This window comes from Heloderma suspectum, chromosome 11, assembly GCF_057233095.1.
Source record: "Heloderma suspectum isolate Gila_16-S chromosome 11, 16-S_ref, whole genome shotgun sequence".
Classification (NCBI taxonomy): domain Eukaryota; kingdom Metazoa; phylum Chordata; class Lepidosauria; order Squamata; family Helodermatidae; genus Heloderma; species Heloderma suspectum.
In genome coordinates, this window is record NC_139468.1 from 14,982,518 (window position 1) to 15,007,537 (window position 25,020).

The 25,020-nt window shown below is 46.0% G+C and overlaps 1 protein-coding gene across 1 annotated transcript in view; it reads right to left on the reverse strand.

Moving 5' to 3' along the window:
- Positions 1 to 17,778, reverse strand: part of CD276 (CD276 molecule) — a 74,398-nt gene extending 56,620 nt beyond the window's left edge. Inside the window, exon 1 of the mRNA XM_084816929.1 lies at positions 17,313 to 17,778. The gene's annotated coding sequence lies outside the window, so the exon portion shown is untranslated. The remainder of the gene's footprint in view (positions 1 to 17,312) is intronic.
- Positions 17,779 to 25,020: the final 7,242 nt, after the last annotated feature.

A 25,020-nucleotide genomic window follows, 5' to 3' on the forward strand; every position in this document is an offset into this window, starting at 1 on the left:
CATACATTTCAAAATGAGTCCATTTGAAAAATGAGTACGTTTCAAAAATGTCCACAATTGATGCATACATTTGGAAAAATACACACAGAAATACAAATGGATTTTCATGCAAAAAGAAAAAAAACAAAACAAGCTTGCAATCTGATATGGACTTGCGTTGGAATGAACTTCGAGAATGAATTTGGAGGACTTCAGTGAGCTCGAGTTTTACTGATTCGCACATCCCTAGATTTAAGACCTTCTCCTGATATCTTCCCGGGATCACCGGGGGGGGGGGGGGGGCAGAATAACGTCCAAACAGTCTAGAAAAGATCAAGGCATCATATCCAATAAATCCCTCATGTAGTTTCCCCAACTGCAATCATTTACAGCAGAGCTTTCCAAACTGTGTGCTGCGACACATTAGTGTGGCGGCAGCAGTGTGTATGTGTGTCGCGCGAAATGCAGAAAATTGTGCAGAAGGGCACCGTGGAGCTCCCTCACCCGCGTTTGCTTCCCTTGGCCCCTCCCCCGGAACTTCCTAAAGCAGCTAATGTTAAAGCAGCGAAGGCTTAGCTGCTTTAACATTAGCTGCTTTAGGATCATGTGGCGTCTTGACGTAGGACGCACATAATTGGCGCTGTTGGAGCAGTACGGCGAGGTGGAGGCACGGGGCGAAGAGAGGGGAGGGGAGGAGCCGCCCTGGGAGCAGAGCTTGGCCGACGCCGGCGCAAAGTGGCAGCGGCCCCCCAAGTGCACCCTTCGCGGACTTCTGCACCGTGCTCCTGCGCGGCCAGGCCAGAGTAGCACGTGGGTGGAAACGCCACCTGGGACTGGGACTGCACCAAGCGGGCCGTCCACCATCTTGGCCAGTCAGAACGGAGCTCAGTGGAGGCCAGAAGCCTCAGAATCGGCGTGCTCCCAATCACCCGGGCGAGCGCAGCTGCAGGCTGTCACCCAGTCAACCCACCTGCTGCTGGCTGAAGGGAGGCCACCCTCCCAAACCCAATGTGGCAAACAGCAAGCCACCCACCACTTGGCACTTATACTTTGATTTCTGCCATTTATTTTTATTTTTACTCTGCTGTAATTGTGGATTAACCACCCACCGGCAGTATATCACCGGAGAGTGCTGGAACTGGATTCTGGACATAGGCATTGCAAATATTTACAGCAATATAGCCTTGTAGCGAGACATATATATTTACACCATTTTTGTTGGACTTTTGCTTCTCTACTTCATGTGTTTTTGCAGCTGAGCTCCTACCTGGGCCTATGTGTCCTAATATGTATTGTAAATACTTTAGTTAATTTTGTTTATTTTTCACATTTTCTTGCACTTATTTACATACTGTTACTCATAAATGAGTAACAGTATTTTATTTTCTTGGGCTCCAAGATCACCGCAGACGGTGACTGTAGCCATGAAATTAAAAGACACTTGCTCCTGGGGAGGAAAGCTATGGCACACCTAGACAGCAGAGTAAGAAGCAGAGACATCACCTTGCCGACAAAGGTCCGTCTAATCAAAGCTATGGTTTTCCCAGTAGTAACGTATGGCTGTGAGAGCTGGACTGTAAGGAAGGCTGAGCACCGAAGAACTGATGCTTTCGAACTGTGGTGCTGGAGAAGACTCTTACGAGTCCCCTGGACTGCAAGGAGGTCAAATCAGTCAATCCTAAAGGAAATCAACCCTGACTGCTCATTGGAAGGACAGATACTGAAGCTGAAGCTCAAATATTTTGGCCACCTAATGCGAAGAGGAAACTCTCTGGAAAAGACCCTGATGCTGGGAAAGACTGAAGGCAAAAGGAGAAGGGGATGGCAGAGGATGAGATGGCTAGATAGCATCACCGATGCAATGAATATGGACTTGAGCACACTCCAGGAGAGAGCGCAGGACAGGAAGGCCTGGGGTGCTATGGTCCATGGGGTCACGAAGAGTCGGACACAACTGAACGACTGAACAACTTGTCATAAATGACAACAATGTATGTTATTATCTTACAAATCATATATTTTAAAAAATATAAATTAAAGGTTTTCATGAGATATGTTCTATCCCCATACATTTCATTATTACAATTTATGTATGTGTCTGTATCTCTTATAACGGGTTAGTTTAACCTCCAGTTTGCTAGTAAAACTGAATTACTGTGTCACGAAATGATGCATGTCTAAAAAGTGTGTCACCAACATGAAAAGTTTGGAAAGCTCTGATTTACAGCCTCGTGGTTTTCAAGAGTGGCCATTGAACTAGTGGTCATCTCTGGAACCGCACCAACCAGCCTTTCCCCAATGTGGTGCCCTCTTGATGTGTTGGACTGCCATTCTCATTATCCCCAGCCAGGACAGAAACATAGGAAACTGCCTTGTACTGAAGTCAGGCCATTGGTTCATCTAGTTCTGTACTGTCGACACTGACTGGCAGCAGCTCTCCAGGGTTTCAGGAAGGGTTTTTTCCAGCCCTACCTGGAGACATCGGGGATTGAACCTGGGACCTTCTACATGCAAAGCAGGGGCTCTACCACTGAGCCTATGTCCATGACACAGCCACTGGCCCTGCTGCCTGGGGCTGATGGAAATTTTAGTCCAGCACGTCTGGGGGATAGCATGTTGGGGAGTGCTGCCATAGGGGGGGAGAAGCAGTGGCAGAGGGACAAAATGCTACCATTTAAAAGTAAGCATTGAATTTATTTCTAAACTGAATTGATGGTTGTGTTTTGGCTTGGCTTGCTAGTTGAAGAGCTGCTGTTTTAATGCATCTTTCAATGTGCAGTTGTATGGTTTTTCTATTGGATTTGTTTAGTTTGTTTTAATGTTGTGTACACCATCCTGGGACCCATTGTGGAGGAAGGGTGGTTTCTAAATAAATACATAAATACACTGCAGGAAAAAAATGACAGAATCTCCAAAAATGCTTGACCCATTGGGCAACAATTGGAAAGTGGGTACTAGATTTGGCTTGGAAAAAAGAAGGGTAAGGCGAGACATGATAGAGGTCTAAAAAATTATGCATGGCGTGGAGAATGTGGATAGGGAGACATTTTTCTCCCTTTCTCAAAAAACTAGAACCCAATGGGGTTATCCCATGAAGCTGATTGGTGGGAGATTCAGGACAGATCAAAGGAAGGACTTTGTCACGCAGCCCATAGTCAAAGTATGGAATTTGCTACCATAAGACATAGTGATGGCTACCACTTTGGATGGCTTTAAAAGGGGGTTGGACAAATTCCTGGAGGAAAAGTCCATCGTTGACTACTAGTCTGGATGGCTATGTGCTACCTCCAGTATCAGAGGCACTGAGCCTGTGTACACCAGTTGCTGGGGCACATGGGTGGGAGGGTGCTGTTGCACTCCTGTCCTGCTTGTGGGTTCCCAGTAAACAGCTGTTTGGCCACTGTGTGAACAGAATGCTGGACTAGATGGACCCTTGGTCTGATCCAGCAGGGCTCTTCTGATGTTCTTATGTTATGTTCTTACATGTCGCTGCACCTCCCTCTGGAAAAGGAGAGAAAAAATGCTTCCAGTCCCTCATCAAGTGACTTTGTGGCAAGGAAACCCGCAACTTCCAGAGGGGTTAGATGTGGATCAGGAGAAGAGGGCATTAGGAAGGGTGGGGTTGGATACACAAAGCAGTCAGCTATTCCACTTTGCTGCTTAATGCTTGAGCAGAGCAGGCTTCCTAGGGTTCAGACTGGGGGAGGTGGAAGAACTGATGGGACAGGATGGGCTGTGCCCAAAATAAACCCTTTCAATTATGGTATGTTTTAGGGTTTTGTAATGGCTCCAGTGGTTTGTCCCTGAAGCAGAGTGGTTCTAGGGAGTGTCCTCTAGGTTAGAAATAAGCTTGTGGCAACCTGAGCTCAGTGCTTTCTGCACCCAGTCGTCTTCTCATATTCTCTAGGCAAAATTGATGGTTATGTTATTTATGCAATACATAGCATCTGTATGGATTTTCCCTGGAGGATTTGAAGCATTCAAATCAATCTCTCTACTTGTGGCTTTTTGGCTTGAAGCCTCCAGTTAATTTCTTCTCTCCCTGTCTGCCTGCTCCCAGTGGGTCCAAAACACAAAAGCCTCTTTGTGAAGGATGGACGATAGATCCATGGCAGAGTTACACACGCAATTTATTCCCTATTGCCTTCTTGAACACCAGCTAATTTGCAATGGCCTGGAATAATAAGTTGCATTATCTAAATGCAAGAACTGGGGGTCATCCCATGAAGCTGAATGGTGGGAGATTCAGGATGACTAAAAGAAAGGACTTCTTCACACAGCACATAGTTAAACTATGGAATTTGCCACAAGATGTAGTGATGGCCACCAAAAGGGGATTCCAGTTTAAAAGGGGATTCCAATCTGTGTGAAGCTGGGTTTGTACACTAGTCCTCTATAAAAAAATGTTATTTTGTGTTGGTCTTCCCCAATCTAGTGCCTTCCGGATGCCTTGGACTACAATTCTCATTCTCTGCATGGTCATCTGGAGGGGAACATATTGGGCAAATTGCATTACGTTGACTTATTCTAAAATATTAAAATGTTAAAATATTTGGGCAAAAAGAAATGGTTTAATTTGGTGCCAAAAGGGAAACAAAGTTGGAGTCATTCATATCTCCTTTGGGAGGGCATTCCAAAGTGGAGGCACCACTGTAGAGAAATATATAAATTAGTCATATGCAAGTTCATGCAGATTTCATCAGTTAAAAGACATGTGATTAACTGATTACAAAATTCTTCAATCAGATGATAGCCCTAATTTAGGATAATCTCCAAACATTCAATATCTTCGGCAATTACTCCACTTCCTTGAGTACCCACTTTAAAAAAAAAATCAGATGGAGTTCAGTTAATCAATTAATTACATGTGCATACATTTAAAAAAAAAAAAAGGTAAAGGGTGTCCCCAGCCAGTTGTGTCCGACTCTAGGGTGCGGTGCTCATCCCCGTTTCTAAGCCGAAGAGCCAGCACTGTCCGAAGACGCTTCCGTGGTCATGTGGCCGGCATGACTGAACACCGAGGTGCACGGAACGCTGTCACCTTTCCCGCCGAGGCGGTACCTATTTATCTACCTGCAATTTCTTGCTTTCGAACTGCTAGGTTGGCAGGAGCTGGGACTGAAGACGGGAGCTCACTCCGTCACGCGGCACCCGGGTCTCGAACTGCTGACCTGCCAACCTTCTAGTCTGCAGTTCAGCGTCTTAACCACTAAGCCACATATGACTAAAATAATAGTCAAAAACAGTATGTGCATACATTTGTATATGACAAAAACAACAGTCAAACCAAGAAAAAAAAGGCAGTTTAAGGCACAACCCTATGCTTGTTTAGACAGAAAGAAGTCCTACAACTTCCAGCATGCCCAGCCAGCTATGGTGGCTGGGGCATGCTGGGAGTTGTAGGCCTTTTTTTCTGTCTGAACATGCATAGGATTGCGCCCCTGCTTATTTTGTGTATAGGTGATTCATACGCCCCTTTCTTCAGGCAGTTATTTTAGAAGAGGCATTCCCTATTTTGTGAGAGTGGCTGGAATGTCTCTTCTAAGATGGCATCCATCTGCCATTTTTATAAAAACTTTCATTTGAAAATAATTACCTTAACAACAAAAAGAGTGTGATGTGTGATTAATCGGGGATGACATTTAATTGATTAACCTCATCGAATCAAGAAGTCCCATTTGAATACTCCCGTGGCCATGAACTTCCCCCTCCCCCTGCCATATCTACAATATAGAGATATATCAGTACCCATTCACCTTACTAGTTTGTAGCAACAACTGTAACAGACAAGAACAAAACAATGCATGTGAAGTGCTTTGAACACTCCGAAGTGCTACACGAATGCTAAGTATGATTTTTCTTCCAACTTACACCATTTACATCTACTCAAAGACTTCCTGCTCTCTTAGACTCCTCTGCCCATTTCATTCCTGTAACCTCCAGTGCTGTGGAGGGGAAATGCGGGGAACAGAGCTCAAGGACTTTTTTTCAGAACAGGAGCAGTGAGGATAATTGCTGGGATAGGAGGAGAATTGGCAGGTCCTCCTTGCTCTACCAAGTGAATGAGGTGATAACGAGGCTTCCAAGCTTTACTATTGTTTGTGACAGATTTGCAAAGAGGAAGTCCGAGGTTGAGGAAAATAATCACACAGAGGCCAAATACTTCTTTTTTCTTTTTCTTTTCTTTGATGGGGTTCCTACTTCACATTAGTAGTTTAAATGGAAACACTGCTTTGTAAGATTGTTTGCATTTCTAATTAAATGCTAAAAATTACATTTCAGCAAGCTGAAAATTTTGTTAAAGCTCAATGTATTTTACAAGTTGAATCTATGCTTATTTACTCGCTGTATAAGCACTACTGAGTTTAATGGAGTTTAGTCCCAGGTAACTACACATGGGATTGCAGTCATGCCTCATAAACTTAATTATGAGATTTTATTCGTGGTTGGTTTCTTTGTTCTGGATGTCTGTGTTTTTATGATGGAGTTTTAACCAGAGTTTTGGCTCCTTTGGATATGAATAATAGAAAAAGCAAGAATAAACACACACGCGTGTGTGCGTACACACACACACACAGTGACTAACAAAGGGGGGGAAATAAAATCTTAAAGCAAAATGTTTTGGCTTCCACCTTCTCAGCTCCTCTGATATGAATCATGCTGTCCTGTTTGTTTATATAAAATAGAAAGACTAGCAACAGAGTATTCAAAAAATATATTTAAGCTAAATGTTTTGGCTTCTGCCCTCATCAGTAGCTCTGCTGTTAAATGGATATCAGGAGTGGCAGTTTGGAATGCCTGTAGATGAAAGTTCCTTAGGAAAAGAAAAATCAATCAAACAGAGGAATGACTGATATAATGCTTACGAATTGTCCTCCAGATTAAGGCCATTTGGACTATGTGTATATATGTGTGTGTGTGTGTGTGTGTGTGTGTGTATGTGTGTGTGTGTGTGTGTGTGTGTATATATATATATATATATATATAATCTTGGGAGTGTGACTTGAGGGCTGTCATTATAACTGCCTGCACTTCAAAAATTTACCACTAGACTATGACTTGCAACTTCCTCCCAGAACACCAGCATCACCAATTCTAGTGATTTCATTAAAATAATTCACCTCCTGCCTAACTGAAACAGGTTACATTTAAAGGTGCAAAATTAGCAGTGATAATATGGGTGCTTGAATGTTCATTAATCTGCATAATAAAAGCACTGAGCATTTGAATCGGTGTGTTATGCCTACGCCGTATCTCACAATGAAGAACCATCTCCGTACACCTTAATTTAGCACTTTTCTTTACAGTGAAGAACAAAGGTGGCATGTCTAATCAAACTTACAGCACAATCCTTTACATTTCTACTCAGAAGTAAGTCCTACTGAGTTCCTCATGTCATGGTAATATTTGTAAGCTATTGCAAGAGTCTATACAGCTAAGCATGCTGTGTTTTAATCGTGTGTGTGTGTATGTGTGTGCATGCGCGCATGCGCGCACGCACTTCTGCCCTGAAAGGCAGCCAAGAAATATTTTAGATATAGATATAGGTATACACACACACCCTCATCTCTGTGGGAGATGAGGGGGGAAGGAGAGACATTTCGCCAGCCCTGCTGAAAACCACCTCCATGAGAACCAGTCAGAACCACTAAGGCTCCCTCTCCCTCAACTGACACCATCAGCAGCCATCCCAGCAAGCTGCTTCTGCCCTGAAAGGTGGACAAGAAATATTTTAAATAATATATACATATTCTCCCCTACCTCTAATTGTTGCGAAATGCCCAGAGAGCGTCGACTATTGGGTGGTATAGAAACATAATCAATCAGTCAATCAAGGGAGATGAGAGGGGAAGCAGGAACATTTCACTAGCCCTTCCGAAATACTTTCTTCTTCTTCCCTCCCCATGCCTTTTTCCTTGTGTGCTGGGACTTTTTAGCTTGTAAACCTGCAGACAGGGACTGTCTTATTTTACTGATTATATATAAGCCACTCTGGGAGCCGTTTTGGCTGGCGAGTGGTAGAAAATACTTTAACCTAAAAAATAAAATATACAGGTACACACACTCCCGACTTTCCATCACAATCTAGTGTGACCGAGCAATAGAACCAGGATGGGACAATGCAGATAGCAGCACAACTGATTCTCAATGACACCCATTACTCCTCCGAGACCATGCCTCAATTATGGATGGCTGAGCTTAGGAGAGAAGGACTGGAGCTCCCCAACACGGAGCTTCAACACACACCATGGGCTTTTTGTGCAGCAGCTCCCAAGTTGCTTTAACAAAACGTCCTCCTCGCCATCTCTGTCTTTACCAATCTATCTTGGGAGGTGCACAACTTGACATTTTACTTCTGAAAAGTTTTCCACTGTTCCACACCAGAGTGTCGGGCAGCCATAGAAACTCCATGGCATTTCTTGTCATGACCACAGAGTTTCCGAACAACTTCTCTACATGCAGTTTTTACCTTGATAAAGCTGGGCTTCCCCGCTACCCCTCCCCTCCCCTCCCCTCCCCCTCCCCTCCCCTCCCCCTCAGACAAACACACACCTTTCTGCTTGCTTGTGCAAATGTTTACAAATGTCTGGCTGCCAACCCTGGATTAACTCCGCCTTGACTGTGCATGATCTAGTCCCCACAACCTATGCAAAGCCCGTAAAGACCAGCTGTGTCATTGACAAGGTCATTCCATAGCTCTGTAAGCAAACCAAAGTCCAGGCACCACAGAGCTGAAACTGACAAAGATTTTAAAGGCGCAATCCTATGCATGTTTAGGCAGGAAAGAAGTCCTACAACTCCCAGCATTCCCCAGCCAGCAAGGTCCAATTTTGTACTTTTAAGGTGCAATCTTACACATGCTGGCTAGAGAATGCTGGGCGTTGTGGGACTTTTTCCTGTCTACACATGCATAGGATTGCACACTAAAACCTCCTGTCAATTTTACTTCTAAATGTGACTTCTCAGGAAATGTTCCAGGGATCAGGGGTGGGGATCAGGGGAAAGCGTATATGTGATCTCTTTGAATCGACCCTCTCAATTGGCGAGGCCCTACTCAAAATGAAGGTGAGCATACTCTTAACCAGCCAGCTACACTTTTGCAAGTGTTCCATATTCTGTCTCACTGAAGCAGTGCCTATGAACCACATCACTCCTGCCCCTCCAGCTGTGCCATATAATTAAATTCAATTTGGTTTCAGCAGGCAGGGAGGAAGGTGAGAAACTGGACCCAGGAAGATGGGGGAGGCACAGCAGCAGTAATCTTTCCTGCTGAAGTACTACTTTTCTTAAAGGTACAGGAAGGATCACCGTGTTGCAACCTGGCTATCACACCACATAAGCAGAATGTGAGAGGTAAGGGGCCGTGGCTCAGTGGTAGAGCACATGCTCTGAGTGCAGAAGGTCCCAGGTTCAATTCCCACCATCCCCAAGTAGGATTCAGTTCCCAGCATCCCCAGCTCGTCTCCTTTGTAGGTTGCTGAGCATGTTGTCTCAACCTGCACCACTGGGTCGTTTAGGGGCTAAACAACCCTGGTTTGTTGTTGGGTGAACCTCGGTGTTGTTTATTCCCTAAACAACCCAGCGCTCCAGGTATGGATGACACGCTAAGCAACCTACAAAAGAGCTGTTCATGGGTTGCTAAGGAAAAGCGGAAGTGGCGTGCGTGCTGCTCTCCGGCTCGACCCCAACAGCCTATGGGCTGCTTAACCATGGGCTGCTTAACCCATGGGCTGGCATGTCATGCAGTGCAAACCTGCCCCGTGTAAACCAGGGGTGTTGAACTTCTTTCAGCCCAAGGGACAAACTCAATTTCAGAGAAGCTCTCAGGAGCTGCAGCCCAGGGGCGGGCAGGCCCAGAAATACCAAATACTAAAAATATGTCAGATTAGATCTCATACTGCCCATATACAGAGGCATTTCGACCTTTTGCAATGAGGGAGGCGCACAACAGTGAGGAAATCACTAAACCATCAGGCCATCATGGGAAAGGGGCCTGGCCCTCTAGGGAACCCTGAAGGCCAGACTGGAACCTCAAGTGGGCCAGATGAAGTCAGTGGAGGCTGATGGCTCTGACGTTAGTGGGCCAGTGAATTCGCTCCGGGTTTCAGTCAGAACCAGTCAGAACTCTAAAGCAGCTATCCAGCTGGAAGAACCTTGGACAGCTCCTTTAGAGTTCTGACTGAAACCTGGACCGAATTCACCGCCCCACCAGCATCAGAGCCGCCAGCCTCCGCTGGATGTAGTGCACGGGTGAGGGTTCCAATGTGCCTGGTGTAAACAGTACTGAGCTAGATGGTCTGACTCAGGAGAAGACAGCTTCCCATGTGTTTACGAAAGCAGATCTAGGGGCAGGGGGCAGTTTCTAGAACACCGAGTTTTATTTTGCCTTGTGCTGAGCATCCGTCATCCCGTAACACCACTTTTCTGGCTGAATGCCCAGTGCCACAATTAAATCTTCCCAGTACTGCCGCGATGGTCTACATCTTCCCAGCAGCACCATGCTCTTCAGGCCTGACTTTCCAAAACACCAAGGAAACATGATGCTCATATCGGGGGGGGGGGGGCAGAAGAAGTAATCACTGTAACCAAGTGAGCATTTCATTTGTCTCAGTGAGGCAGTGGGTGTCGCTTATGGATCCTGTCTATGTTGGAGTGAAGAGGTCAAAAATGGGCTTTTGGGACAGCCCAGTATTGCATACTCTGGGGGACAGCATCTGTCTGAGGTCTCAGGTACCTGATCCTATTTATGAGTGGAGACATCAGAGACTGAATATGGGACCTTCTCCATGCAAATAATGTGCTTTACTGCTGAGCCAAGGTCCCTCCCGAGGACTAGGGATGCTGGAGAAAGCAGCAACAGAACCAAATGAGTTTGGATTTTGGTGAATCTGACTGACCGATTTCACAGCGGACCGTCTTTTCCCCTTTCGAGTGGATTCCACTGACTTGCGGACCATTTTTCTAACTTTCCCAATTTTGCACAAATTTTGCTATAGAAAAATATGTGAAATTTAAAAAAACGGCCCCAAATGTGCATTTCCCCCATAGGCTGAAGAGTGAAAATGCACATTTGGGGGGATTTTGCACATTTGGGGGGATTTTGCACATTTGGGGGGATTTTGCACATTTGTACACACACACACACACACACATTTGCACACATGCACATTTGTGCAAATTTGGGAACTAAAAAAATCTGATTCCTTCTATGGAATCTGATGTAAGCCACTCTGGGAACCTTTTTGGCTGAACAGCAAGGAAAAATGCTCGAAATAAATGAGTTAATCACACTGAAACAAACAGGAATTACTGGGACACAATTATTTGTGGGAACGCAGCTTGAATTTGCATGCTTTGTTACGGCTGCAAAGTTGAGGGGTGTGTGGAGGCTGGGCTTAATGTCAAAAAGGTTTCAGAGCAACTTTTAAATAGACTGGGAGGAAAGCAGACAAGAACTGGGGAACTTCCAGTTTGTGATTAGTCATAACCAAAAAAAGAATGGCATAAATATTTTAGGTCCTCATACTGGGAATAGGGTAAAACTTGGTAATGACCAGACAAAAACAAATGACAGATGTCAAAAGAGCCAAAGAACCACAGGAAATCTTCCCAAAGTGAGAAGTAACTGACAAATCTGCAAATAAAGTAGGTTCAACAAAAACAGCAACCAAAAGATACCAATTCTATCTTTTTCCAAAATCAACTTCTTCTTTTTTAGTTAAACCACATGTTATATCATCATCATCACCACCTCTCTCTCTCTCTCTCTCTCTCCATATATATATATATATATATATATATGTATGTATGTATGTATGTGTATATATATCTATATACCTATACTGACAAAGCACTCTGGACAGTTCACAAAAATTAAAACCAAGAAGTGCAGGGTAAAACAATATAAAATATAAAAGCATTAAAACTACAATATAACAATAAAACCAGAATAAAACCTAGCAGTAATGCAGAGATTTAAAATACAGATTTAAAACACCAAAGCTAAAAGACCAGAAAGCTAAAATGCTAAAATGCCTGGGAAAATGAAAAGGTCTTCACCTGGTGCCACAAAGAAGACAACGTAGGTGCCAGGTGAACCTCACCAGGGAGCTCATTCCACAGCCAGGGTGCCACAGCAGAAAAAGCCCTCCTCCTAGTAGCCACCCGCCTCACTTCCTTTGGCAGGGGATCACGGAGAAGGACCCCTGAGGATGATCTTAAGGTCCAGGCAGGCACATATGGGAGGAGGCAATCCTTCAGATAACCTGGCCCCAAGCCGTTCAGAGCTTTGAATATTAATACCAGCACTTTGAATCGGGCCCAGAAATGGACTGGCAGCCAGTGCAGCTGGAAAAGTACTGGCGTAATATGAGCTCGTTGGCCAGTCCCTGTTAACAATCTTGCTGCCCTATTTTAGACTAGCCGAAGTTTCCGGACTGTTTTCAAAGGCAGCCCCATGTATAACGCATTGCAGTAATCCAGACGAGAAGTTTTCAGAGCATGGATAACTGCAGCTAGGCTATCTTTGTCCAGATAAGGGCGTAGTTGGTATACCAGCCTAAGCTGAGAGCCAGTGTAGTGTAGTGGTGAGAGTGACGGACTGGGAGCCGGGAGATCCGGGTTGTAGTCCCCACTTGGCCATGGAAGCTCACTGGGTGACTTTGGGCCAGTCACAGACTCTCAGCCCAACCTACCTCACAGGGTTGTTGTTGTGAGGATACAACGGTGAGGAGGAGGATAATGTAAGCCGCCTTGAGTTCCTTGCGAGAGGGAGAAAGGCGGGGTATAAATGCAATAAATAAATAAATAAATAAAAGCTGATAGCAAACAATAACAATGTTGGGGGCGGGGGGTTAATCCCAAATTCGGTTGGAACAGTGATGCTGGCAGAGGTGGGGTGTAGCCCATATTTACTGACCCAGACCCCAAAGTCATCTTCAGAGGCCCTTCACAGGGTGTCCTTTCCACATGAGCTTTTACCAGGAGAAGGGCCTTTCACTGGTGGCATCCTGATTGTGGAATGCCATTCCCAGAGAGACTCGCCTGACACCTACCAAGTGGTCCTTTTAATTCTCCTAGGCGTTTTAAGAGCTTTTAAAGGACATTTTAAAAGTATTTTAAGAGCCCCAGTGTTTCATTTCCCTCTGTATTGTTTTGTGGTTGCTGGTTTTATTTATATATTTCATTTGTACTGTGGTGGGGTTTTTAATCTATCTGATGTTTAGGTTTTATTGTTTTATATTTTAATCTTTGTAAGCTGCCCAGAGGACTATGTTTTTCGTGAACTGCCCAGAGACCTTCAGCTACTGGGTGGTATAGAAATGAAATGAAAATATAAATAAATAAATAAATAAATAAATAAATAAATATATTGAGTGGGTGGTATTTAAGGGCTAAAGTAAAATAAACTCTCTTTTCTGCCTGCATCATTTCTCAATCTAAATCATGCCCCCGCCCCTTGCCGCCAAGCTACTATTATCCCTGCAAAAGGGAGAGGAAATAATACAGATATAACATAAGGCTGGTTAAGTTCGCTACAAAAAGAATCCTGTGGTACCTGGGAGAGCACCCCAGGGGACGTAGGATTGTTTGGGGTCTCCCTCCCAATGCCATAGTCACTGCTACGACCCTGAGAGAGGGACTCTGAGATCCCATACCCCACCCCGTTGCAGCCACCATGGAAAGAACCATGCCTGCTGCTTCCCGAGGTCACAAATGTGGCCTCGGGGGGAGGGAAAAGGGAGCGGGGCAGGGAGAGGCCAGGATATATGAAATCTTATCACCTCTCCAGCCCTGGCCTAACCCCTGCCAGTGTGACTCCTCTAGATGGGCTCAAAGGACCATCTATAGGAAAAACAGTAAAAAGGAGGACGGAGAGGTGAAAATTGCCTCCATCCTCCTCCCACGCTGCCAGCAACAGCTCAGCAGGACATTTGATACTCGGAAGCCTTCAAGATGGGAGGCTTCCTTCCAAGAGGATGTCTCTAAATGTCTATTCCAGGAAAATTGCTGGAAAGCATTATTAAACATCAAATGATTCAGCATATACAAGTAATAGTCTTGATGAAGAATCAGTATAGCTTCTGGAAAAATACGTCCTATCTCACTAACTTTTTAGAGTGCTTTGAGAGCGTTAACGACATAAGAACATCAGAAGAGCCCTGCTGGATCAGACCAAGGGTCCATCTAGTCCAGCATTCTGTTCACACAGTGGCCAACTCACAGCTCCCCATGAGGAACCCACAAGCAGGACATGAGTGCAACAGCACCCTCCTGCCCATATTCCCCAGCAACTGGTGTACGTAGGCCTACTGCCTCTGATACTGGAAGTAGCATAGAGCCATCAGGACTAGTAACCACTGATAGCCTTCTCCACCAGGAATGTCTCTAGCCCCCTTTTCAAGCCATCCACATTGATGGCCATCGCTACGTCTTGTGATAGCAAATTCCATAGTTTAACTATCTGCTGTGTAAAGAAGGACCTCCTTTTCAATAGCGTGTGGACAGGAGAGATCTGTAGGAAGTGTACATGGACTTTCAAGACACTTTTGCCAAAGTCCCTCACCAAAGGCTCCTAAGCAAATATAGCAGTCATGGGATAAGAGTCTTCTTATAGATTGGTAACTGATTAAAGAACAGGATGCAGAGGGTAGGAAAAAATGGGCAGTTCACACAAATGAAAGGATGCAAGAAGTAGTGTTCCCCGAGGATCTATATTGGGACCAGTGCTTTTTAACCAGTTCATAAATGATCTGAAGTTAGGAGCGGGCAGTGAGATGGCCAAATTTGCCGACGACACCAAATTATTCAGAGTGGTAAAAACTAAAATGGATTTGGAAGAGCGCCAAAAGGATCTCTCCAAAGTGAGTAAATGGGTATCAAAATGGCAAAGACAGTTCATTGTAAATAAATGTGCACTGAGGCAAAAAACAAACAAACCCTAACTTCACATATACACTGATGGGGCCTGAACTGGAGGTGACTGACCAGGAACGCAATCTTGGGGTCATGGTGAATAGTTCAATGAAAGAGTTGAACCAGGGTGCTGCAGCAGTGAAAAGGGCAAACTCCTTATGAGGGGTCATTAAGAAAGGAACAGAAAATAAGGCTGCCAATATCACAATGTCTTCATACAGATCTATGGTGTGTGTCCATACTTGGAGTACCATGTACACTTCTGGTCACCACATCTCAAAAAGGATATTAGAGAGTCAGCAACGGTCAGCAGTGAGTCAGCAGAAAAGAGCAAGCGCAAAGATTGCAGAGCTGGAACAACTCCTACTAGGAGAGGTCACAATGTTCGCAATTAATAGTTTAGAAAAAGGCGATTAAGGTGGGAGAACCTAATAGATTTATATAAAATTATGCATGGTGGGGAGAAAGTGGACACAGAGAAGTTTTTTTCTCCAGCTGTCACAATGCTTGAACCTGCGGTCATCCAATGAAGTGGAAAGACAGGATTGCACATTTAGGGAGCAATCCTATGCATGTTTAGACAGAGAAAAGGCCTACAACTCCCAGCATGCTGGGAGGTGGAAGACTTTTTCTGTCTAAACATGCATAGGATTGCTCCCTAAGTACTACTTCACAGAGCACATATGTAAACTATGGAATTTGGTACCACAAGATGTGGCAACAGCGTCCAGTTTAGATGGCTTTAAAAGAGGAGTAAATAAATTCATGGGGGATAAGGCTATCAATGGCTACTAGTCCTGATGGCTATATATTACCTCCAGTATCGGAGGATGTATGCCTCTTGGTACCAGCTCCTGGGGAACAGGAACGGGAGGAGGCTATTACGCCCATATCCCGCTTGTGGGCTTCCCATAGGTTGGTCTTCCCCAACCTGGTGCCCTCCAGATGTTTTTGACTTCAACTCACATATCTCCAGACAGCATGGCTAATGGTCCGAAATGATAGAAGTTGGGGTCCAAAACACCTGGAGGAGAGCACCAGGTTGGGAAGGCTTCCCATAGGCATCTGGTTGGCCATTGTGGGAAACAGGTGCTGGACCAGAGAGGCCTGTGGTCTGTTCCAGCAGGACGCTTCTTATGGTCTTATAGCCATAGTGCTTTGTTGTGCCATCCTGTGCATGCTTACTCAGAAGTAAGCCCTGCTGTGTTCAATGTAGCTTACTCCCTTTGTAAGTGTGTTTAGGACTGCAGCCTTAGGGGTGCACTCCTATGCATGCTTAGACAGACAAAAGTCCTACAACTCCCAGCATTCCCCAGCCAGCCAGACAAAAGTCCTACAACTCCCAGCATTCCCCAGCCAGCCAGACAAAAGTCCTACAACTCCCAGCATTCCCCAGCCAGCCAGACAAAAGTCCTACAACTCCCAGCATTCCCCAGCCAGCCAGAAAAAAGTCCTACAACTCCCAGCATTCCCCAGCCAGACAGACAAAAGTCCTACAACTCCCAGCATTCCCCAGCCAGCCAGACAAAAGTCCTTCAACTCCCAGCATTCCCCAGCCAGCCATACAAAAGTCCTACAACTCCCAGCATTCCCCAGCCAGCCAGAAAAAGGCCTACAGTTACTAGTTGTTGTTGTTATTTATATAGTGCCTTCAATGTACATGGCACTGTAAAGAATAAAACAATAAAGCAACAAATCTCTGCCCCAAAGGCTTACATTGTAATAAAATCCCTGCTACAACTCCCAGCATTCCCATTTTAGGTGCAGAAAAGCTTAATGGAATCTTGGGGTGCAATGAGGGCACATTCCTATGCATGTTTAGACAGAAAAAAGAAGTCCTACAACTCCCAGCATTCCCCACCCAGCAGTGCTGGCTGGGGCATGCTGGGAGTTGTAGGACTTTTTTTTCTGTCTAAACATGCATAAGATCGCGCCCTTTCTGGCTTTGGTGATTGCAGCCAGTTTCAGGAGAAGTGACCATTCCGAGCCCTTGGGTAAGATTATAAGCTGGGGAAAAGATTCGGTGCCGTTGCATTCAATAAATAAAAAAGTATGTAAAGCGAAAGCCTTAGCCCCGTTTTGGATCGTTATTTTTGAAAGCGTCCTAGGCAGCAAGCAATATATATTTAAAAATCATATTTATTCATTTATTTTTTTATTTTTTTAAAAAAAACATGACTTTAAAAAGAGCGAACGAGCGACCCAATGAACACGAATCCGAGGTAGCACTAAGAGGCAGCAACCAGTTCAGGAACAGTTTGGAGGAACTGGAGGGGGCGGGAAAGCGGCAGGAGAAGCCCGCTCCGGATCAAATGTGCTGCGCCAGCTCGAACGGGGTCTGCCCGCCCGTTGCTCTCGCCCGGGGGTGGCCGTCCGCCGCCCCCGTTCCGACAGCAGGCGCGCAGCCACGCACTTACCCGGCCGGGGCGGAACGGCGAGTCGCGGCTGCCTCCGAGCTGCGCCGGGCGCTCAAGGCGCGGCTGAGCTGCACAAAGAAGCTCTCTTCGCCCGCGCGCCCGCCGCCTCCCTTCGAAGCGCGCCCAGGGCGGGTCTCAACTCCGCGCCGGGACGGTCGCTGCTGCGCGCATCGCCGTTCCTCCGGGCCCCGCTCAGCCGCGCCGGGCAGCCTCAGCCGGGAGAAGCCCGAGAGCAGGCGGCGGCGGCCCGAGCGAGCCCGCGAGCGGAGAGCAGCGCCGCCCCCCGGCTTCCGGGCTGCCTGGGGATGGCCCTGGAGCGCCCCTCGGGAGGCTCGGAGCGCAACGTGGCTGCCGCGCGCGGGGAGGCGGCGATGCGGCCGCGGGAGTTTCGCCGGCCCGGTGCCCGCCAGGGGGGTGGGACTGCAGCTCCCGGCATCCCCCGGCCAGCTGGGGGCTGTAGTCCCACGCATCTGGCGGGTCCCCGGGTTGGGGGAGGCCGATTCTGTGTAGACGCCTCTCAGCTTGGGTTGGTCTTGCGGGTGATTGTTTAAAATTGTTTTTTGAGATGCCCGTTGCCTCCGTCTCCGTTTATAAGTTTTTATGTACACGTTTAACCCTTTGGATGAGGCATGTCTAGAGTGAAGGCAAAAGGAGAAGGGGACGGCGGGGGATGAGATGTCTGGATAGCATCACCGATGCAATGAAGACGAACCTGAGCGCGCTCCGGGAGAGAGCGCAGGTCAGGAAGGCCTGGCGGGCTGTGGTCCACGGGGTCACGAAGAGTCGGACACGACTGAACAACAACAACAATGGTTTTTAATCTTTGTAAACCGCCCAGAGAGCTTCGGCTATGGGGCGGTATAGGATTGTAGTAATGAGAGAGAGAGAGAGAGAGAGACACTAACAACAGAGTATATTAGTCTTTCTATCTTTCTTATATATTTTAATTTAAGACGGACTGCATCCACAGAGGATCCAGAGCCCCCTTGTTGCGTTGCTGTTGTGCCGCTTTACATCTCTCTCTCTCTCTCTCTCTCTCTCTCTCTCTTTCTATATTATATATATATATATACACACAAACACACACACACACGTGATTTGTGTACACTACTTTGAAAACTGAGTAGTGTGTGTGTGTGTGTATATATATATATATAAAATCAGCCTTCCCCAAATTGGCACCAACCAGATTTTTGGGATGGCAAATCCCAACATTCCCAGTTGGGGATGATGGGATTTGTAGTCCAGCACATCCAGGGGGGTCTTATAGACAGAGAAGGGGTAATGTGAATTTCTTCTGAAAGCAGGATAAGGGTCTCTTTCACACTGAATGCTCCCACTCACCACCACAACCATATTTATTCCAAAGTAAGCCCCACTGATTGTGATCGAGTTCACTTCCCAGGAAGAATACACGTGGGAGATGGCAGCCTTCTTTTCATGTCCAGTTTATATAATTCTGTTCGAATTTGTATGCTCAAAGTGGGGTGCAGCTGCATGTGTGTGTGGGGGGGGTGAGGGGGTGGCACTGCCTGTGAGCAGCAGTCAGTTGATCATAGGGCTGGGATTCATCTTTGAGGGGAAGATGAAAGTGGAAATGTCATTAGATTTGCCTTTACTGCAGCTTGAGAATTTATTTTGTGTGGAATGCCTTTTGTACAGCACCTAGTAATTTTAGACATTTAAAAAATTATTATTCAGCTGTTCCTGGAAATCCTAAAGAGCCATCATCAGAAAGTGTCCATATGCAATCAAGGGGGGGTGGGGAGGAACTCCAATTGCAACCCTTTTTTAATGGGATATGCTAAAAGGAATTACAAGAATGACCTCTGGAAGCAATGGGATCTGTCTGAAGGTCTATGGGAAATAATGGGAGCTGCAAATCAGGTCAAAAGGCTACCTCATAGTCTCTCATACTGTTTCCCACAGTGGCCATTCAGATGCTTTTGGGGAGCCAACAAGCAGGGGATAATCATACTGGACTACATTGCTGGGTTGTTGTACATTTCTCTCAGCATCAGGTCTCCACCCAACTTCCGATAAAGGGATAAGAATGCATTTTATTTATTTATTTATTTGATTTATTAGCTGCCCATTTGGCTGGCTACCCGGCCACTTTTAACCCTTTGTATAAGGTATTTCCATGGTTTTTAATCTTTGTAAACCACCGAGAGAGCTTCAGCTATGGGGCGGTATAGAAATGTAAAGGCCACTTTACAGTTACAGCACTTTTAAAAAAAAAAAAAATTACAATCATTTTTATCAAACAAAACAATATAACTGAAAGGGGATATACTTGGGTCTTTGCTTCTCTTTGGGGTATGGAGGGGAGGGGAGGGGAGGGGGGAGGGAGGGAGGGAGGGAGAAGCTGCTGATAAATCACTGCAACAAGAGAGTCTTGTTGCAAAAAAAACCAGGAAATCCGGTCTGCAGACAAAGAAGCTGGTGGCCCTAGTACTTTCTCCTTCCTGTGAGAGAGTAAGGCCTTTGTCTGGCATGATCTCACCAGGATTCCTCCCCGTTTAGCTTCCCATCGGCTAGCTTGTAGTTCCCCTTTTGGCCTGTTGTGTTGGCCTAGCCCAGCCACACTAGGCTCTGTGATCGTCACCTATAGCACTGTTAGCTCATTGCTTCGCTGCAGTCTATGGCTCGCCATTCAGGTCCAGGATTCCTCGAAGCTCACGAAAGAGATTCAGCATGGTGCAGTCAGGGCGAGGCCTAGGGAGTGCCTTCAGGTTGTCGTCGTCCCCCCCCCCCACCATCAGCTTTGCAGGGTTACCCAGGGGATTTATGGGGCCTGGTGCAGGCATGATGTCCATCGAGAGTGACATTGTCGAGAGCGACATTGCTCAAAGCCGTGATCTCTCAGCCACTGTGCCACAGTTTGCTCAAGCCAAAGTTCGAAAAGCCACATTCTGAGCAGCGGCTGTGTGCTATGCAACACAGCAGCACGATCGCGGGTTTTCCTTACAACATTTTTTGTTTTGTTTTGTAGCAGTTCCTATCTTTTGGTGAGCCTTCTTTATTTTAGAATATCCCTTGTTGTTACCTTTAAAAATAATGAAGGAAAGTTATAAATTAAAAAAGGCATCCAGCTGACCACTTACAGCTTGTGGATTTATTTTATTATTATTTATACAGTGCTTATACTGTTTACAGTAGTTGAAGTGCTCAGTGGCATTGCCTCAAAGAAGGAAAGCTGTATTCCACAGATTTGTACCTAGTGCAAATGACATCCAAGTGGAAACTGAAAAAGAAACATACTATAAAGCTAATTGAAGGAAGATCATGTGTATAGTTAGTACCCAAACAACATGTAGAACCTTGAAAGACAAGTTACAGACACTTGTTTTTTGCCACCGTAGCTCACTGCAGAAAGTACATTTAAACAACAACAACAACCAACACCTATTGAGCTCAGTTTGGTGCCCCCCTCAGCTCGGCACCCCTTGGTTACCGCCCAGCTTGCCCACCCCTAAGCCCGGCTCTGGCTGCAGCGAAAGACTGGTAGATCAAGACGACCCAGGAGATCTGGGTGAAATAAAAGCCAAAATCTCTTCCACATATTTATTTATTTACAGCATTTTTGCCCAGCTTTTCAGCCACAAAAGGGTCCCAGAGTGGCTAACAAGGATTAATAATAAGTCAACCGCTGCCCTCGGGCTTACAATCTAAAAAGACACAACCCAAAAGGAAAACAGATTGGGAGGGAGCGGAAGCAAAACTCAGGCACCAGGTCTTGGTTTCAAAGTTCTGATACATGTTCTTTCTGGTAGGGGAGGGCAAAACAAGCTGTCTGCAGCTGTTCCTTCTCTGGAAGATGTGTGGGGCTAGGCTGGTCTCCCCCCCTTGACATGATGTTCTTTGTGGGAGGCAAGGGCTGCAGTTTCCTAGTGGTCCCTGGTTCTCTGGCTGATGGATGAGGCCAGTGCCAGGGAACGGTCAATTGCAGTTGTGTGTTCCTTCTGGCGGGGGGGGGGGGGTGAAGTAAGCTCCCTGCAGCTGCTCCGTCTGGCTGATCTATAGGGCCAGGTTGGTTTCCCCCCCTTGCCATGATGTTCTTCTTGAGAAGCAGGCGGTGCATCCTTCAAGTGGCACTTGCTTCTCTGGCTGCTGGCAGAAGCCAGAGCATGCTCCCTTTTTGCTCTTCAGTCCCAGGGTAACTTGAATATCTTGCAAAATACCCTTCAGAGGGCGGGGGGGGGGGGAGAGAATCTCATGCAGAATGTGTGTTACTTTGTAATAATAAGAATCTCCCTTTCCACATCATGCTACACGTGAGCCAAGGTTTCAACTACTTAACGTACCTACTCAGCAGACCCTAGCATTTATTTATTACGTTTATAGACTGCCTTCCTGCCAAGCCTTCAGGGAGGTTTACAGTTTAAAATAATGGCTTTGAATCCAAGAGACCTGATGGAAAAGGAATTTGGGTGGGGAGGGAAGAGGAAAAGCAAATTCAGGCAACCATCTGTGTTACATAATTGTCATGATGACTAGGGCTATGCCAAAAATGCCTCTCACATTTCCCACCTGACCATTCTCATTAAATTTCAAAGAAACGAAATTGCCTTTCAAAAAATTCAATGGTGACGAAAATTTCTCAGAAATTTTCACGGGCTGAGTTTGTGCTTACCTTACTTAAGAGGTGGCCAATGAGTGTGTTCAAGTGTCCTGCCTTTCATTGTGCAATCATCTCTTTGGCAGCCTGTAGCCTCCTTCCCACACCTCAATTAAAGCCTAGGAGAAGACATCCTGAGGTAGTTCTTCCCATAGGGCTTTGTCAGATGAGGAAGTGCAGGCAGCCTGGGAGACTGCAGAGCAATGGAGAGATGTGTAATAGAAAGAAAGCACACACAGCACCTTCTGCTGCCTCACACTGATAAAGTAAGCTCAAAAATACCACAAAAAAGAATTATAAAACACGCTGAAAATGAGAAAGAACCACAGAGGCCTCTTTCATGGGGGAAGCAAACCTTCAAGAAATTGGAGGACAGATTCAGGCACAGCACTAGCTCCACCCCTTCCCTGGAGCTGGGTGCAAAATGTGGACTAGGCTGCCAACATAGCTGATGCTGTTGCCTCTTGCAGTCGCAGCATAATAACCCCCCAAACAGCTTTAGGAAAAAAGAAAGATGCTGGGCTACAATCCCTGCCACTGGTGAGCCCTGCCTGTGAGAAACTGTTGAGTAGAGTTGTGCGAACACCACAATGTCTGGTCTGGGGGATGTCTTGTAGGGAAATCCAGCCCACTTGGGTCTCAGCAGATTTCCCCGGAGCCCTGGTGTGTTGTCTGGATTTCGCACAATTTTTTTCTCTCTCTTTAAACAGGGCAAGACATGACAATTGCAGCTGCAGTTAGTGTATCTTGGGCAAATTACGGCCACAATTAGCATATTTCTACTTCTCCTCCAGGAATTTGTCTACCCCCCTTTTAAAGGTGCACTGCCTTGGCGCTCTTTCTTTAAAAGTCCCAAATCTACTCAAGGACTTGACCCTGAAACTCTAAATCTAGCAAGCTTGTATAGCAACCCAGCCAGTAGTGTAGCGGCAAATTCGGAAGTGCAGGGTCCCTTTGTGATGGTCACAGCCACGCCCCTTCTAAGATTGTACAACCTTGTAAGATATACAGCCTTCAACTGGGATTCAAAACAGTGCAGCTGAGAGTAAGGCAGGGGTATTTCAATTGGATGTCTGAGGAAAAAATGCAGGGGTGCTAATCTTTTTCACTCACTCACTCACTCACAAACATTTTAGGTTTTCAAAATATGATACTCTATGGAAACTTCACCCGCTCAGGAGAAGGGGGAGCAAGACGAGGCTGCAGAGCTCCCTCAGGCTCCCTCTCTGGCTCGCTCCTTTTGTCTGGCCGGCTCTGCGTAGTAGACGAGAGGCAGCCAAGAGGCAGCCGCCCGCACTCCCTCTGCTCCCTCCTCCTTCCCTAGCAGACTGCAACCTGGCTGGGGGCTGGCTTCAAAAAAAGTGCTGGAGTGAAGCCCCAGCGCGACCTGCCACCACTACACCGCTGAACCCGGCCTTCTACCCCATATCATATGCCTTTGCAGTATCTAGAAAAACTGCTACCAAATACATCCAGTGACAGCTAGTTTTCCATACATCACTAGCCAAATGCATATTATTATCCAGCTGCTTCTCCCTTTCCTACAGCTATTCTGAGTCGCACCCCATGCTGCTCTAAATAAGCTACCAACCTTTGATGAATCATAATCCTTTCCATGGTTATTCCTATAGAGCATGTTAAAGCAATAGGCCTAATATGAGTCAGGAGGAGAAAGAGCTTTGCCAGGCATTCTTATTGGGAATGTGATATTGCATGCCTCCATCCCTTTGGCAGGTCTCCTGCCCACCAAACAGTGTTCTACAAACCAAGTAAATTCTTTAAGAATTCAGCAGGCAAATATCATAGCAGCTTATAACAAACACCATCTTTTCCAAATGCTGGATTTCTACTCCAGTATAGATCCCTTTCCCCCTCTCATGAAGTTAAATCTACATTGAACACATTATTTATTATTATTATTATTATTATTATTATTATTATTATTAGAGAAGCCCAAGCTAGGGAGCACATGCCATCAGCTCCTGTGGGGACTTTCAATCGGCTGGAAAGATCTATAGTCTGATAATGTTGTTTCTTGGTAATGTTTGTTTTAGTATTAAAGGCTGAAAATCTTGCTTGCCTTGGCAGAAAGGCAGTATAGAAATGTACTAAATAAATTATTATTAACAACTTATAAGCACATGGACTTCAGTCCTGTACCAGCTGCCCACTCATTCAGATCAGGCAGGAAGGCTTCTCTCTGGGTCCCACCTACAGTGGAAGCAAAGTTGGTAGGGACAAGAGACAGGGCCTTTTTTGGTGGCAGCCTCAATATTGCAGAAACCATTGTCCCATGAAGCTCAGGTGGCATCCTCTCTGGCTGCCTTCCACCAGTTGGTGAACATGTGTGTGCTTATACACAGACTTTTTGCTGGCCACTTACTCCCAAGTACATTGCAGGTATAATTCCTAAAACCATCCCATAGGGATGAAATGTGTCACAGCATGTCCAAATGAGAATAATCACCATTTGCTTAGATGTCCTCCATCCCTCTGCACCACCATCCTATCCAGCTGGGAAAGCAAACCTACAGAAGCCAAGAGAGAAGGAACCGCATGGGGGAAACCCATTCATCTCTAGCCTCAAATAATTCATTCATGCCAGCCAGAGAACCACAGGACAGGACCTGGCCTTGGGGCGCCTGCCAGTTCCTTTTTCGATTTTCTGTGGCCAAGACTATGAATTAAATCCATGAGTAAAGGTGGGGGGGAGTGCTTCATATGAAGCAACTCCTGTCTGAGTCATTTGCTGCTGGCTGATTTCTGAGCAGAGGACTGGGGAAAAAAATCTCTGAAGACACAACAGTGGAAGCTGATTAGTAAGCAGACTATGTCGTGCCCGGGTTCACTAGCAGCCACGGCCTGCCCGGAACTTCAGTTAAATGCAGATGATGAGTAGGCAGGAAGCTGTGCCTTGTTCTTGCATGCCTGTCCAATTTTTCAGATCATACAAGGAGCAATGTGCAGGAAATATCTTTACCGTGCTCTTGGACCACAAAATAAATCCAAAGTTCTGTCGTAGAGGCCAGTGGAGCAACGCTGGATTAAATTGCGTCAGAGCCCCCATGCTAAAGATAATTCTGAGGG